Source organism: Eriocheir sinensis, chromosome 62 (assembly GCF_024679095.1).
Source record: "Eriocheir sinensis breed Jianghai 21 chromosome 62, ASM2467909v1, whole genome shotgun sequence".
NCBI classification, from domain to species: Eukaryota; Metazoa; Arthropoda; class Malacostraca; order Decapoda; family Varunidae; genus Eriocheir; species Eriocheir sinensis.
Window position 1 is genome coordinate 9,949,750 of NC_066570.1, and position 14,806 is coordinate 9,964,555.

The following is a 14,806-nucleotide window of genomic DNA, read 5'->3' on the forward strand; positions in this document are numbered from 1 at the left end:
TGCAGAGTCCATTTTTCTGGTGTAAAATGAAGACTGATGTATGTAATTATGTTAAAACCTGTTCCACTTGTCAACAACTGAAACATTCTGCAGGCTTACAGCAGCAGTGGCAAGAAATGCCAGGAGTAGATAAGCCTCTTGAAAGAGTCAGTATGGATGTAGTTGATATGGTAGCAGGTACACAAGGCTTTAGGTATGTACTGACTGTATTAGATCACTACAGTAGGTACACTAAATTGTTTCCCCTGAAGACTAAGGCCACAGAGGGAGTATGTGAAGCTTTCTCGAGTTATATTGCAGACTTTGGAGCTCCTAAGGCTGTCCTGGTGGATAATGGTGGAGAGTTCAGTTCGGCCTCCTTCCAAAACCTCTGCCGCACTATTACCCTGTGCCACACTACCCCATACCATCCACAAGGAAACAGCATCAGCGAGCGCTACCACCGAACGCTCAAGTCTGTGTTGGCCACCCTATGTCAAGGACACCCTCTTCGGTGGCCAAGGTTGCTCCCAGCATGCCAGAAGGTACTGAACATGGCAATGCACACCACTACGGGTGAGCAGCCATACTTTGCCTTCTTCTCGCGTCGTCCGCCACGCCAGGTGGGTGTTCGTCTCCCAGAAATTGAAGGTACAGAGGAGGCTATAGCAGAAGCTCACGCTATCCTCAGGGAGACACACCAGAAAATGGTAAGGAAGTTTCGGGCAGTAGCTAACCGTGGGCGCAGAAACCAAAAGGTCGGTGTGCGTTCTCTGGTGTGGGTGAAAAGTGAGGGTAGCCTACCTGGTACTTGTAAGAAACTTAATCTGAAATGGTTGGGCCCTTACAGAGTGGTTGAAGTGATCAGGGATGGTTCTGGTTATGTACTTGAGAATGTTTTTGATGGACGAATACTGCAAAGGGCTGCAGAGAAGGTGAAACCTTATTGTGGAAGTGAGGAGTGGATCACCGCTCCCAGAGAGATAATAATCCCTGAAGAAACTGATCCTGAACCTTTACCGCCCCGAGTGCGTCGACCACCAAGGCGATAAGTGGAGGAATGTTGTGTCCATAGTTCATAAGCTTGTATCTGTATTAGCTTCAGGATTTTTACAATGGTGCTACAATGTATGTTTTTTTTTAGGATTTTGGGTTGTACAAGGTGTTAGCCGGATATGTCGAGGGGGAGGGGTTGTTAATTGAGGGACACCTAGGCAGGATGGGTTAAGCTCCACCTCTCCCTTACCCTTCTGCTGGTATTACACATTCCAGCTTGGTGTGGCTGGTGTCTATTCTTGGGGGATGATTTGTAATTGGTTGGGAAGGGATGCAGTATAATGTGGATATTTAGCAGAGGGGGAACACCTCACTTGAGCTCAGGTTTTAAGTTGTGCCGGCGTGGATGCTAGTAGGCACGTATGACAGATCCCCGTGTGCAGGACCTGGTAGTATCTCTTCATGAGGCGTCAAGCAGGCTCTCGGTTATATACCTATGGGTGCATTTCCTGCTGCGGAAACGGATGAGTTCTGTGATTAGGAAGTATGTCTGGGGGTTGAACGATTCTGTTTCTTTTCTGGATTTTTTGGGGCGGATGTTGCATGCTAAACAGGACCCCTTGGTGCCGTTTCCTGTCGCTGAGAGAGGCGAGTTTGTCCCTGTTGAGGACGCTCATCCAACCTGTTACCCAAGAGGGATACTGGGACTGGCAGCTCAAGTCGAGGAGGGGAATAGTAAGGTCCGTAAGGGACGCTTTTAGCCGTGTCTAGGCACAGAAACTGTTCTCACGCAGTGGGCGGAGGCAGTATTTGGAGTACACCTTGAAGAAGCAGATGTTGTTAATGACTCCTGTTTGTGGAAGTTTCCACGTCTTTTGTGTTTACCTGCCTACCCTAGATGATATGAATATTGAATACTATGTTGTATTGCAGTTGTTGCTAGCCTTGTACTTCCATGGTAGGTGTGTCACCAATCTCCTGTACTTAGTATTATTCCTTATGGCTATGTTCTAGATTAACTTACGGGAAAAAATACCAAATCGAAGGGGAAGGTCGTGTAATGGCCCGAAATGTACTACAATTGTAATGGTATTTTTCCCCATGTAAATAGAGTTAACCTGGGATGTTTGCGCAACCAGTTATATATGTATGTGGGTTTCTCATGAGAGAGAGAGAGAGAGAGAGAGAGAGAGAGAGAGAGAGAGAGAGAGAGAAAGGAAAGAAGGAAGTACACAAGAGAAGGAGAAAAAAATGAAAAGTATGAGAGGAGAGAGAGAGAAAGAAGTTTGAGAGAGAAGGGAGAGAGAGAGAGAGCGAGAGGGAAGAGATGGGTGTTGAAACAAAGAGGCTGTTGTGCTCCCATATCTTCCCTACAATCTGTAGTGTCAACAAAATTCAGAGGTGTCAGGGGTCAAAACAGGGTATTGTTGCCAAAAGTGGTCAATCTGCCTTCTTTTAATTATTGCGGGAGAACGGTAAATATTTATAATGGAAATAAAATACCAGTGACCTTATATTGATATTGGAGGCCTACCAAGGAAATCTCAGGTCTCAAGCAGGCCTAACCTGCGGTCAGTTTGTCACTCCGTGACGTCACACCAAGGCATTTTGGGGCCGAGACTAACGCCCCTTCCTCGCACTAGGTTGTGGGAGCGAGCTCATTCTCACGAGCGACATCGCCCCTTTCAGGTGAGGAAAGAACTGTTCACGGTCTTCAACTCACTTTGGCTATAATACTATAACTGAGACTGGATTCTCACGAGCAACATCGCCCCTTTCAGGTGTGCCAAAGGCAAGCCTGACAGATGGGAAGCTGGGCGTCGTCCAGACCAAGGCCAACATGCAGCAGTAAACACTTTTGAAGCTGCGTTGTGGGGGATTGCCTGTGGCAGGGTGTGTGAAGAGAGGAAGGAAAGGAGAAGGCCAAAAGGGTGGTATGTGTGTTGTTCTCAGGGGTAACAATGGATAAGCGCAAACACTCACTAGTTTTAGTTAGGACTTAATTAAGGTGTGGAATGGTGGAGTCTGTGTTTCCCCGTGTGGGTGGAAACAGTATTATGTTGGTGCTACTTATTGCCATGTGTGCATGCTAGGTTAAGGTGTTAATGTTAACCTGTGTTCATGGTATTTACAAGTGTAATTAGTGATGTAAGATACGTAAGCTAACCTCTAATAAGTGGACCCTGTCCTATGTAACTTTCTTAAAGTCGTGGTACCTATAAAATTATTACTTGGACAGGTGATTATCCTGTGTGCGATAATGGTGCCTTATAAGACTGGGTGAATAAACTACTAATTTTACTCTGTGGCTTAAATGATCAATAATTAAATCTACTTTGAGGTATAATGAACCTACATAATTAATTAAAAAGAGTGCCCATGAACGGCACGACACCATCACATTTCAAATATATATCACTGACGCAAAACACCAATGTCAACGTTATGAAAAATTTAGCTCTATTCTTGAGGCCAGTGCTAATTATGTTTAGAGGAGTGCCAGGTGTTGGCAGTCACTATTCTCCTTCAATTATTTTTTATTTCTTAGTACCTGCTTTTGTGACTTTTGTTAATGTATTTAATTATTGTTGTGTATGTTTTGGTTAGTTATATAATCAGACATTTGATTGCATGGACAACATATTGTTTTTTTTTTTTCCTTTTGGAGGAGCTGTGCTCCATACTTTTTTTTTATAAAGTCTGAGCTTAATCAATAAATTCAATTCACACACACACACACACACACACACACACACACACACACACACACACACACCTCTTTGTGACGCAACTGGTAGAGCGCTGCGCAGCCAGGCTTCACGGGCTGACAGGACGGCGGTTTGATCCCGCTCAGGCCGGATTCTTTCAGTTGACTAGGAGAGGTTACTGTCCCCCCTTGAGTAAGGGGGATGGGGTGTGTGGTGTGTGAGGTCCTGGCAGTATCCAGCGATCGACTAAATGAGCACTTGTTCTGTTGGGAGGGTACCTGCTGGCGATTACGAGTCCAACTCGCGATCAGGCCGTGGTGAATTACAGTCTCTCTCTCTCTCTCTCTCTCTCTCTCTCTCTCTCTCTCCTTCCTTCTACAGCTTGGCAGATATGCAATGAGGCTACAGCCTTATGATTTATTTATGTACAGTGTATGCCTAATGAAATTATACACATTACTAAACTGTTGAATTAGCTTAGGATCTAATAAAAAAAAACTAATCCAAAAGGTGTATTATTTGTAACTTCATCTTTTGGGAGACTGGAAAAGCAGTGTGGTCCCTTTGGGATGCAGGGATCTGCATCCACGAACAGTGCAACACGAAGGCATACTATACAAGAGTTTCCCCATGCCAGAAAACGGACCGCTCAGATAGACCTCTTCTAGCTGGTGTCCAGCAGGTCAAGACTGAAGGGAACTCCCCGCAGCAGCAGCAATCATACCTCTTCCTCGTCTAGATTGTGACGACACGGTCTGCCTGCGCAGTTCACAGCAATTTTAGTCCAACGCCCCCCACGCGGGAATACCTGGCTTGCCTCCCTTTACCTTTACCTTCTATCTATCTGTGAATGTGTGTGTGTCTTTCGACTTCCCTTGCTTTATGTAGATCCTTGTCTGTTTGCATTACTGCTTGTTTGGCCGAAGCCGGGTTTGGGGGCCTGGGTTTGCACCCTTGAGTTACCCGCCATTACAGGGGCCGGTGTGTGTGTGTGTGTGTGTGTGTGTGTGTGTGTGTGTGTGTGTGTGTGTGTGTGTGTGTGTGCAATAGAACGATTGAATGAAAAATAATAATTGTAACGAGGTTCTATAAACATATATACATACTTATTCGATTCGAACACCGATTCGAACCATTGGACACTCTGTGGCTCGCTGGAGGTTGCCACTACCAATCAAGAGTGACGGGATATATTACATTAACTCATAATAGCCATCTCCGTTGCATATGCATCTTCCGTTTCCTTCACATGCTGTCCTTGAAAAGCTAACTAGCATGCACTGAAAGACTCGAACACAAACTATTGCTCTGAGACGGGTAAACATTCCTTGGTAATATGCATGTATGAAGGAAGAAAATGGAATACATGGCACCTTCCTGGGCAATCACGTGACTTCCTTCCGTTTCCTCCGTGCCCGCAGGCCCCGCAGAAGCTGAGCGGCGTGTGGGAGGGGAGTGTTGTTGCTGAGTGGTGACTGGGATTTCCGCGTGTTGTCGTGTTCGGGTGTCCTGCGGCGGCGAGGAGTCCACGTGAGGGGCGGAGGTTGAGCCAGTAGTAACAAATGTACGGAAGTGGGGGTTGCCTCAGCGGGGGGGACTGGAAGTGGGGGTTGGGGGGGTCAGCGGGGGGGGTTACGGAAGAGGGGGTATCTGGACCCCCCTCCCTAACCCCCATACCCATCTCTTTTACCCCTCACCCCCCCTCACCCCCTCTCGGACTAGCGTACGGAAGCGAGAAGGTGACGGGAGTAGGGGTGCCCAGCAGGGAGGGAGGGGGGGGGGGTGACGGGAGAAGGGATACTTGAAGGGTTAAGATAAGATCTTTCTTTGACCCTCGAATGACCACGAGATTATAATCACGGAAAAGGTTAAGGAGATTAGGTTAATGACCAGGTTGAAATATGAATTTACTCTAATGCAAGTCCGAAAATAAAATAAAAAATCGCCATTGAACGTAAGACTCGATAAATTATTTAAGTTTTTGCTGGATGTATTGTATCATTATCTTCTTATTTCTCATTTCTCAACTTGTTTCTTCTTATTTCTTTCCTCAACTTATATATATATTTTTTTACTCCGGTTATTTGGTGCCATCTAACCCTAAACACTGCAGCACCAAGTCTTTTTTTTTCTGATTTTGCATTAATTAATGTCTTATATCTCATTTCTTAACTTCTTTCTTCTTATTTCTTTTCTCAACTTGCATTTCTTTATATTTTCTGCATGCTCTTCGATGTCATATGACCTTAGGCGTTGCCGCATCGAATTTACCTTTTTCCGTGAAAAAGGGATCATGTGTGTGTGTGTGTGTGTGTGTGTTCCATTCCCCTCCGATTCTTGAGAAATCTGCGGCTAGCTAGAAATTTTGTGGGCCATCTTTTTTAGCCGATTATATGCTCCGAAGCGGAATTTAGTGAGGATTCTTATGGTATCTTCAAATTCCTCATACGTCTATTAGTTCCCGAGTTACACCGAGAAAACTGATTTTTTTTTTCTCTCGTCAGAGTAGCCTAACAAATAAAAAACACTCATTAATTAATGTCTTATATCTCATTTCTTAACTTATTTCTTCTTATTTCTTTTCTCAACTTGCATTTCTTTATATTTTCTGCCTGCTCTTCGGTGTCATATGACCTTAGACGTTGCCGCATCGAGTTTACCTTTTTCCGTGAAAAAGGGATCATGTGTGTGTGTGTGTGTGTGTGTGTGTGTGTGTGTTCCATTCCCCTCCGATTCTTGAGAAATCTGCGGCTAGCTCGAAATTTTGTGGGCCATCTTTTTTAGCCGATTATATGCTCCGAAGCGGAATTTAGTGAGGATTCTTATGGTATCTTCAAATTCCTCATACGTCTATTAGTTCCCGAGTTACACCGAGAAAACTGAATTTTTTTTCTCTCGTCAGAGTAGCCTAACAAATAAAAAACACTCATTAATTAATGTCTTATATCTCATTTCTTAACTTATTTCTTCTTATTTCTTTTCTCAACTTGCATTTCTTTATATTTTCTGCCTGCTCTTCGGTGTCATATGACCTTAGACGTTGCCGCATCGAGTTTACCTTTTTCCGTGAAAAAGGGATCATGTGTGTGTGTGTGTGTGTGTGTGTGTTCCATTCCCCTCTGATTCTTGAGAAATTTGCGGCTAGCTCGAAATTTTGTGGGCCAACTTTTTTAGCCGAATATATGTTCCGAAGCGGAATTTAGTGAGGATTCTTATGGTATCTTCAAATTCCTCATACGTCTATTAGTTCCCGAGTTACACCGAGAAAACTGAATGTTATTCTCTCGTCAGAGTATCCTAACAAATAAAAATCACTCAAAGCTCCTCATCTACGTTCCTTAGAAAGATTGCCATATGTTACTATTAAGAAACTTATCCCAACAACTGCAAATTTGACGCACTTTCATCGAAAACTTAATTTTTAATAATTTTTTATTTACTTTTATGACGCGTTTCGCGTTATCGTCCGCCAGAACCTTTTACCCTTGATGACATGCAATGGGTCATCGTGCGCGAGAGGGTTAAATAAGTCAGATTTATCTCAAATTCACTGTCTGGGCAGACAAATATTCGGAAAAGAGAAGGCAAACCAGTTTGTAGATATATATAAATATGCCGTATATTCACGTCCTTATGGATATCTTCTTGTTGATTAGGGTATAAATACTCCTGAATCCCTACAGTTTCGCTCAAACATTGTTGGAGAGCCTCCCAGATGAACGCGTATTCCAATGGTGAACTCCAGGAAAAAGGAACTCTTACACGTTCTATACTCCCAACATAACGAACCCTATGGTTTAAGCTCTCAGCTACTTCTGATCTTACTCTCTTAAGCCTTTGCAGTTACTTTCTTAAACCATCGAAGTCCGCCTTCCTGAAGTCAGGTATTAAGTGTTGTTTCTGCTGACTCTATCCTCCCATTTAATATTAAATTTAATTTCCTTATGATCACTGTTACCTAATGAACCCCCAACCTCAATGTTGCTTATTATGTCCTCTTTATTAGTTAACAACAAATCCAAAATATTTTCTTCCCTCGTTCGCACTGTTTTGTATATAGAACGAACTTACATTAGCTGAACTCACACTGTTTTGATTATAGAACGAACTTACATTAGCTGAACTCACACTGTTTTGAATATAGAACGAACTTACATTAGCTGATCTCACACTGTTTTGAATATAGAACGAACTTACATTAGCTGAACCCACTCATGGAAGAAGCTAAAATTTTCTAAAGGCTACAATAAAATCAATATGACCGATGAAGATACGGCACGTCACAATGAACAAACTCACTGTCTTCTCTGTAAATACGGGTTTTAAAAGGTAAAGGAGTAAAACATCATGACCATGAAAAATCAGGAAACAATTACATTGAAGCTTATTGTAATAGATGCAACCTTCAAATGAAAAAATCACAAATTGCAGCGCACTCTCATTGCACATTATGCGGATTACGACATGACGTTAATCCCGCGTGAATTAACGCTACCTGGCTTTGAAAATCAAACTAAGACCAAAACATTCAGTTCAGAAATACCATGAAGTCATCATAAATGACTTGAGATTTATTGACACGTATGTCTTTATGTCTGGTTCACTCGCGGCTTTAGCGAACCAATTCATCAGCACTGGGAACGAGCCCATGTGCACACAACAGATGTTGAAAGATGTGCCAGCACCTGCGTTACCATTATTGATCAAGGAAAGCAGGTTTTTTGTTATGACTATATGGACTCGATGGAACGACTTTCTGAGACACGTCTTCCATCCCGCGAAGATTTTTTTTCAATTCGCTTCAAGAAGCAGAACTTTCCGAAAGTGATTATAAACATGCTCAGAATGTTTGGTAAGTAGCTGGATGTCAGAGCCTGATGGACTATTTGTTGCTTTATGTAAAAGTGGATGTTGGCCTTCTATGTGATGTCTTCCTAGAGTGGAGAGGTATTTTGAAAACCCAGTGGAGGTTGGATATTGTAAATTATGTTAGCCTGCCAGGATTTGCCTATGACTCTTTTTTGTTAAAAACACAGAAGGAATTAGAGATGCTTAGTAGCCCACATATATCATTGCATTCAAACAAATGTGCGTGGGGGCTACACAAGTGTTGTGCGTCGTTTTGTACGCACCAATAACATCTACACGAACCCTCAGTTTAATCCAAAACATGATAGAAACACTTTCCTTTCATATCTTGACTTCAACAGTCTTTATCCCACTGTAATGCAAGAGAAGTTACCATGTGGAGATATGAGAAAACTAGATGAGACAGAAATGCACTGGTTTTTGAGAGCTTGGGGGGTTAGGTCAATCAAGCAACCGATGGCGATTTTGGATACCTCATTCTGTGCAATACTGAGGCTGTCTCACGTGAAGTCATTGAGAAAACGGATGACCTCCACTGACCATCAGAAGACACAATATCATCAATAGAGATATATCGTCAGCCGCACACGAATGGTATGAAGAAGAAAACCGTCCAGTACCGTGTAAGAACATAAAACAGATTGGAACACATGTTGCTCAGGAGAAAATGCTGTTTGCTCTGTCCCTCCTTTAACTGCTATTCAACTAGGCCGGGTTGTTAAAAGTGCATGCTATTTATATGTTTCAGCAAAGCACTTTCTTGCGGACTTCATTCAGGATAACATAGAAGCCCGCAAAAGTGCTACTTGCCCTATCAAGAAAACTGCAATCAAATGTATTTCAAACAGCATTTTTGGTCGATACCTGATGAACGCGGCCAAATATAGTGAAGACATAGATATTGTCACCAACCGCGAAAATTTTTGAAGCTGGCCCGAAGTCCTTACTTTAAACGCGTTGTACCCCTCAATGATGGTCATGTAGTTGTAGTTCGCCATAAGAAATATTCACAGGCGAATCATCCAAACTACATTGGCTACTACGTCCTAGAGCTGTCCAAGCTGCGACTATATGATTTCTTTTACAGTATCATGAAGGCTCATTACGGGTATCGGGCGAAACTAGTGTATTGTGACACTGATTCCTTAATAACAGAAACTGAAACTCCTGATCTATTAACAGAGTACTCGCAGGAACCCTTTAAAAGCTATATAGACACAAGTAACTTTAGCTCCTCACATTCCTTGTACAACACAGACAACAAAGGCAAGCTCGGATTTCTCAAGTCTGAAGTGAGGGAAAGAACCATCTCAGAATTTGTAGGTGTAAGAACAAAGTGCTACTCCATCCCCTTGGCAGACAGTGACTGGTTGAGTTCAGCTAAGAGCGTTCCAAAGCTCATAAAGAAAAAAAATTGCTCATCAGCGATACAAAGACGTCCTATTCCAGAAGCAAACATTTACCTTTGGCTATCAGGGATTCACAGTGCGTAATGGACGAATGAGTACAGTAAAATATCCCAAGAGATGGATATCTGTATTTAATGAAAAAAGACACTGCTTTAGCACCTTGAGTCACGATCTTACGGTCATCCGATAATTCTACAGGGGTAGAGGAGGAGGAGGAAGAAGGAAGCTGTAATCATAATTTGACCAAATTCAATAAACATTGAGTTTGTTTGACTTGTTTATATGTCCTTTATCAAAAATGAATGAAAAAACAATAATTGTCTTAAAATTTATTCGATTTGTGGAAACATGTAGACAAAACGCGTCTATGTTTCGATCTGGCTCATATAAAAAATAAAAAAGACTCATGAAATGTGCGCGGCGGCGGCAGCAGGTCCTGCAGCGACATCATGCGACGACAGGATGCGACAGGATTGCGTGGGCTCGGGGCGGGGCAGGGCAGGGCGGTGGGGGTGAAAAGGTAAAAGAGATGGGTGTGGGGGAGGGGGGTTAGAGGGGGTCCAGATACCCCTCTTCCGTAACCCCCTGCTGACCCCCCCCCACCCCAATTCCCACTGAGTTAACCCCGCTGAGGCAACCCCCACTTCCGTACATTTGTTACTACTTGAGCCAGGCCAGGATGGAGGAGCGAAACATGAGGTGAGCGACTGATTGCTTGATTTATTGGGGTATGTAATTATGGAGCCGCAAGGTGACTGACTGACTGTGGTGGTCAAGGTGCTGGCGATAATTTTTCCTTTCTCCTCTTTCTCCTCCTAATGCTCCTTCCCTCCCTTCTTTTCCTTTTGCTCTTACTTCTCGTCCTCGTTCTCTTCATATTCATCCGTCTTCATATCCCCCTCCTCCTCATTCCTGCTCCAACCTTGGTTGAGTACGGACCTCCGCTCGCTCCTCCTGCATACTACCACCTTCTATCGAGGCATTGCCTGCCTCGATGGGTAACTCCAAGTCCGGGGCTTCTACACTCGAGAATGACCTCGCCATGTCTAACGAGGACGACTCACCCGCAGTGAACCACTGGCCCTCGCTGCCGAACCTTGTCTCCCACCTGTCGTCGCCCACTCCCAGCCATGGTAAACCGATCACCACCAAACGGCCAGCAGACGACTCACACGACGCAGCCACTGAGGACTGCCTCCGCCCTCTGGCCAAGACTGCAAAAAGTGCCCCCACGGGTGGTGACACGACTCCTCCTCTGCCTCCTCTGCCTCTTCCTGTTGCCTCGACCCCTGCCGCCTCCCGAACATCCGCCAACCTCCCAGCTTTCGCCCCACGAGACACGTATGTCAAGCTATCCTTCCCTGGCAACCCGTCCACCGACACGAAGCTCCGATGGTTGTCGGAGGTTACTAAAGCCTTCCACCTCCAGCGCGGTATGGCCGAGGTCAAGATGGCTGCCGTCACCTCCAGGTTTGTTTACATCTCCCGTCACCGAACTGACATCATCTCCCGCGTTCAGGCTGGGAAGTTCCTGTCGCTGCCTCTCACCCCCATGGACTCACCTGACAGGCCTCGCAAGTTCCCCAGCTACATCCTTACCCGTTACCCTGTTGACGTGGACCCGCGTCTTGCTGAGGGTCACCAAGGCGTTTACTCGGCAAGACGCTTCATCCAAAACGGCTCCCCCATTAACAGGATGGTTGTCGTGTGGAGCCTTTCTGACCCGCCTCCACCCACTATGGCCCTCGATTTCCTTCCATGCCTGCCCCCCTGTGAGGTGCGTAAGCCCCAAAATGATCAGCCTTGGTGTTTCAGGTGCTGGGGCGTTGGCCATATCTCCAGGTACTGCTCTGCCTCACCGAAGTGTGCCTGGTGTGCTGCTGCTCACGACACGAGGACATGCCCGGTCAAGAACGAGAGTTCCCGCCCAGCTGCTTCCACCTCCTCCGACCTTCAACCACCAAAGGATGTGTCCCTCTGGAAGTGCCCACGGTGCCTTCAGCCGGGGGTTAACGTGTGGCACGGCTGTGCTCGGTGCCAGGCCCCGCTTCGTACCTCCTCGACAGCGTCACCACCACCACCTCTGCCACCGCTATCTAATAAGACTGCTAACCCCACTGACTCTGCCTCTCCACAGGATGTGGCACTTCGCAAGGCCATTTCTTCCCTCCAGGCTCGTGTCACTACTATGGAGGACCGTTTCTCCGCCCTCGACGCCAGGATCAACGAGCTGGTTGCCGCCCATGCAGCTACTGCCTCCAAGCTCAACACCATGGTCGAAGCTCAGGAGGCCGTCGTCACCGCAGTCTCCTCCCTCACAGAGAAAATGGATACCATCTGTGCTCGACTTGAGAAGCTCTACCAGACACCTCCTGCTTCTGCCATGTCTCCCTCAGGTTGCTCGTCTACCTCCACTCCTCACCGGTCTCACTTCTCAAAGGGTAAGATTCGACGCTAATTTCCAACTTGATATCATATCTTGGAATGTTTGTGGCAACACCAACCACGCCAAGCTTGCCCAGCTCAAGGCCTATGTGTATCAACACCATCCAAACGTCATTTTGCTACAGGAGGCATTTCCAGGTCGGCCGCTCCCCGCTGGGCAAGCTCCTCCTCTCACAGGGTACGTTCCGTACGTCCACATGGTAAGGAATGGCCTCCTGACGTACATTCATTGTTCTTTGCCTCACCGCCCTCTCCGCACATCTACAGATCCTGACACGACCTTTCAGCTCTTTGAAATCACGCTTGGGGGTGGCGTCTTTCAGATATGCAATGTGTACTCTGCCCCTGCTCGCCTCAACCTTGCAGCTCTTCCACCTCCTACGGTGCGCGGTATGATATATCTCAGGGACTTCAACGCGAGGCATCCCGACTTAGGTGATCGATCTGGGTGCACAAACTACCCTGGACTACGACTTCTGTCTAACATCCGAAGGCATCATCTGACGCGCTGGGACACTGGGGGCGCCACTCACTCCCGGGGTGGTACGCTGGATCACGTCCTCATCTCTGGCCTGGTAACATCTCAGGTCCAATGTTCCTCTGTGCCGGCTTTATTTTCTGACCACGTTGCCCTTCGGTTTTGTTATTCTCTGCCTTCTCTGTCAACCAATTCTGCCTCTCGACTACGAATCAATGTGCCCCCTAAGTATTGCTCGACATTTATCGCCTATATGTAATGCCCCGACGAGCTTCTTTTCCATCCTTCCTATTTCTCAACACGTCCTCTGCGTTTATCGAAATAACACGAGAAATTAATCAAGAGTGAGGGTATTCCCCGGCTGCCAGGGATTGAACCCGCTACCAGCGTGACGGGAGAGCCACTCCTTACCGAGTCGGCCAAAGAGGTACCCCACTGGCTAAGTGGGTTATGGGAGGCTTGTTCATCAGGCCGTCGCCGCACTACATATATAACCCACATGTTACCTACCTTTAACGTTACTTCACCTGATCAGTTATATTCCGCTCTTGTCTCTGCCACCCATGACTTTCACAGGTTGTATATCTCACGGCCACACCTCCAGCGTCGCCCTGCTGCTCACCCCTGGACATTAGACTTGCGCATTCAAGAGGCAAGGGAAGAAGCTGAGCGTGCTGGTCTTCTGTTTCAAGCAAACCCTACTCCTGAGCTGCTCCGTCGATACCAAGAGTCAAGGGACACTCTTGTGGCATTACAAGAGTGCGTCATTACAGAGTCCTGGCGGAAGTTCACAGACAGCATTAACCAGCAGACGAGTGTGGCCTCCATGTGGCGCCTCATCCGTCGGGTGGTTAAGAAGACTCCCTCAACTGCCCTTCACCATACTCCCGCCGCCTACGCGCAGCAACTAGTCGACACATGGTCGGAACAGTCTAACCCTGCCAACCTTCCCGCCCACATACAAGACGCCCTCTCCTCCCGTGCTACTGTCCGACGGCTCCGTCTCATGTCAGGCTTATTGCACCCGGATGACGACGAGTCCGTGCCGATCACCGCCGGTGAGCTGCGCCGTGCTCTCTCTAGAGGTATAGCTTCGTCTCCTGGTGATGATGGTATCACTTACACAGTACTACGCCTGCTGCAACAAGTTCCCGGGAACCCTCTGCTTCTACTCTACAATCTTTGCCTTCGCGACGGTTGTGTACCACAAGCCTGGACCAGCAACACCATCATACCCATCCCCAAGCCAGGTACAGCAAAGTTCAGACCTATTTCCCTTACTTCTTGTTTCTGCAAAGTTATGGAACGAATCTTACTTAACCGTCTTATGTACCGCCTCCAGGACCGCCTGTTTGGCTTCCTTCCTCAGCGCAGCACACACCACTGCCTCGTCGACCTATACTCTCGTCTCTCCCGGGACAGCGTGGTGGCTTTCGTCGACCTGAAGAGTGCCTTTGATGTCGCTAACAGGGACATCATTTTGGACCAGCTCGTTGACTTTGGTATTAAGGGTAATCTCTTACGGTGGATCAGGGGCTACCTCAGTAACAGGACCTCCCGAGTGTTCTTCAGTGGTGCATACAGTCACTCGAGAAGTTTTCTCCTTGGTACGCCTCAAGGGGGTGTTCTAAGTCCAGAGAGACGGCTTCAACCACTCCAGTGGCTCACAAACAACTCTTCGGGCATCTCCATTCCTGTGGCCAGGACCATATATATTACTTTTATTCGCTCTGTCGTTGATTACCTCTCCCCTGCCTTGGAACGACTTTAGAGCCCTTGGAGAAATTTCAGAACAGAGCGCTGAGATTTATTCTTGGGTGTCCCATGTCTACAAGGATTGCAAACTTGCAATACGAGTTAAGTCTTCCACCCTTGGTCGAGAGAATTTATTCCAATGTTACTCGCCTCACTGTTAAGTGCCT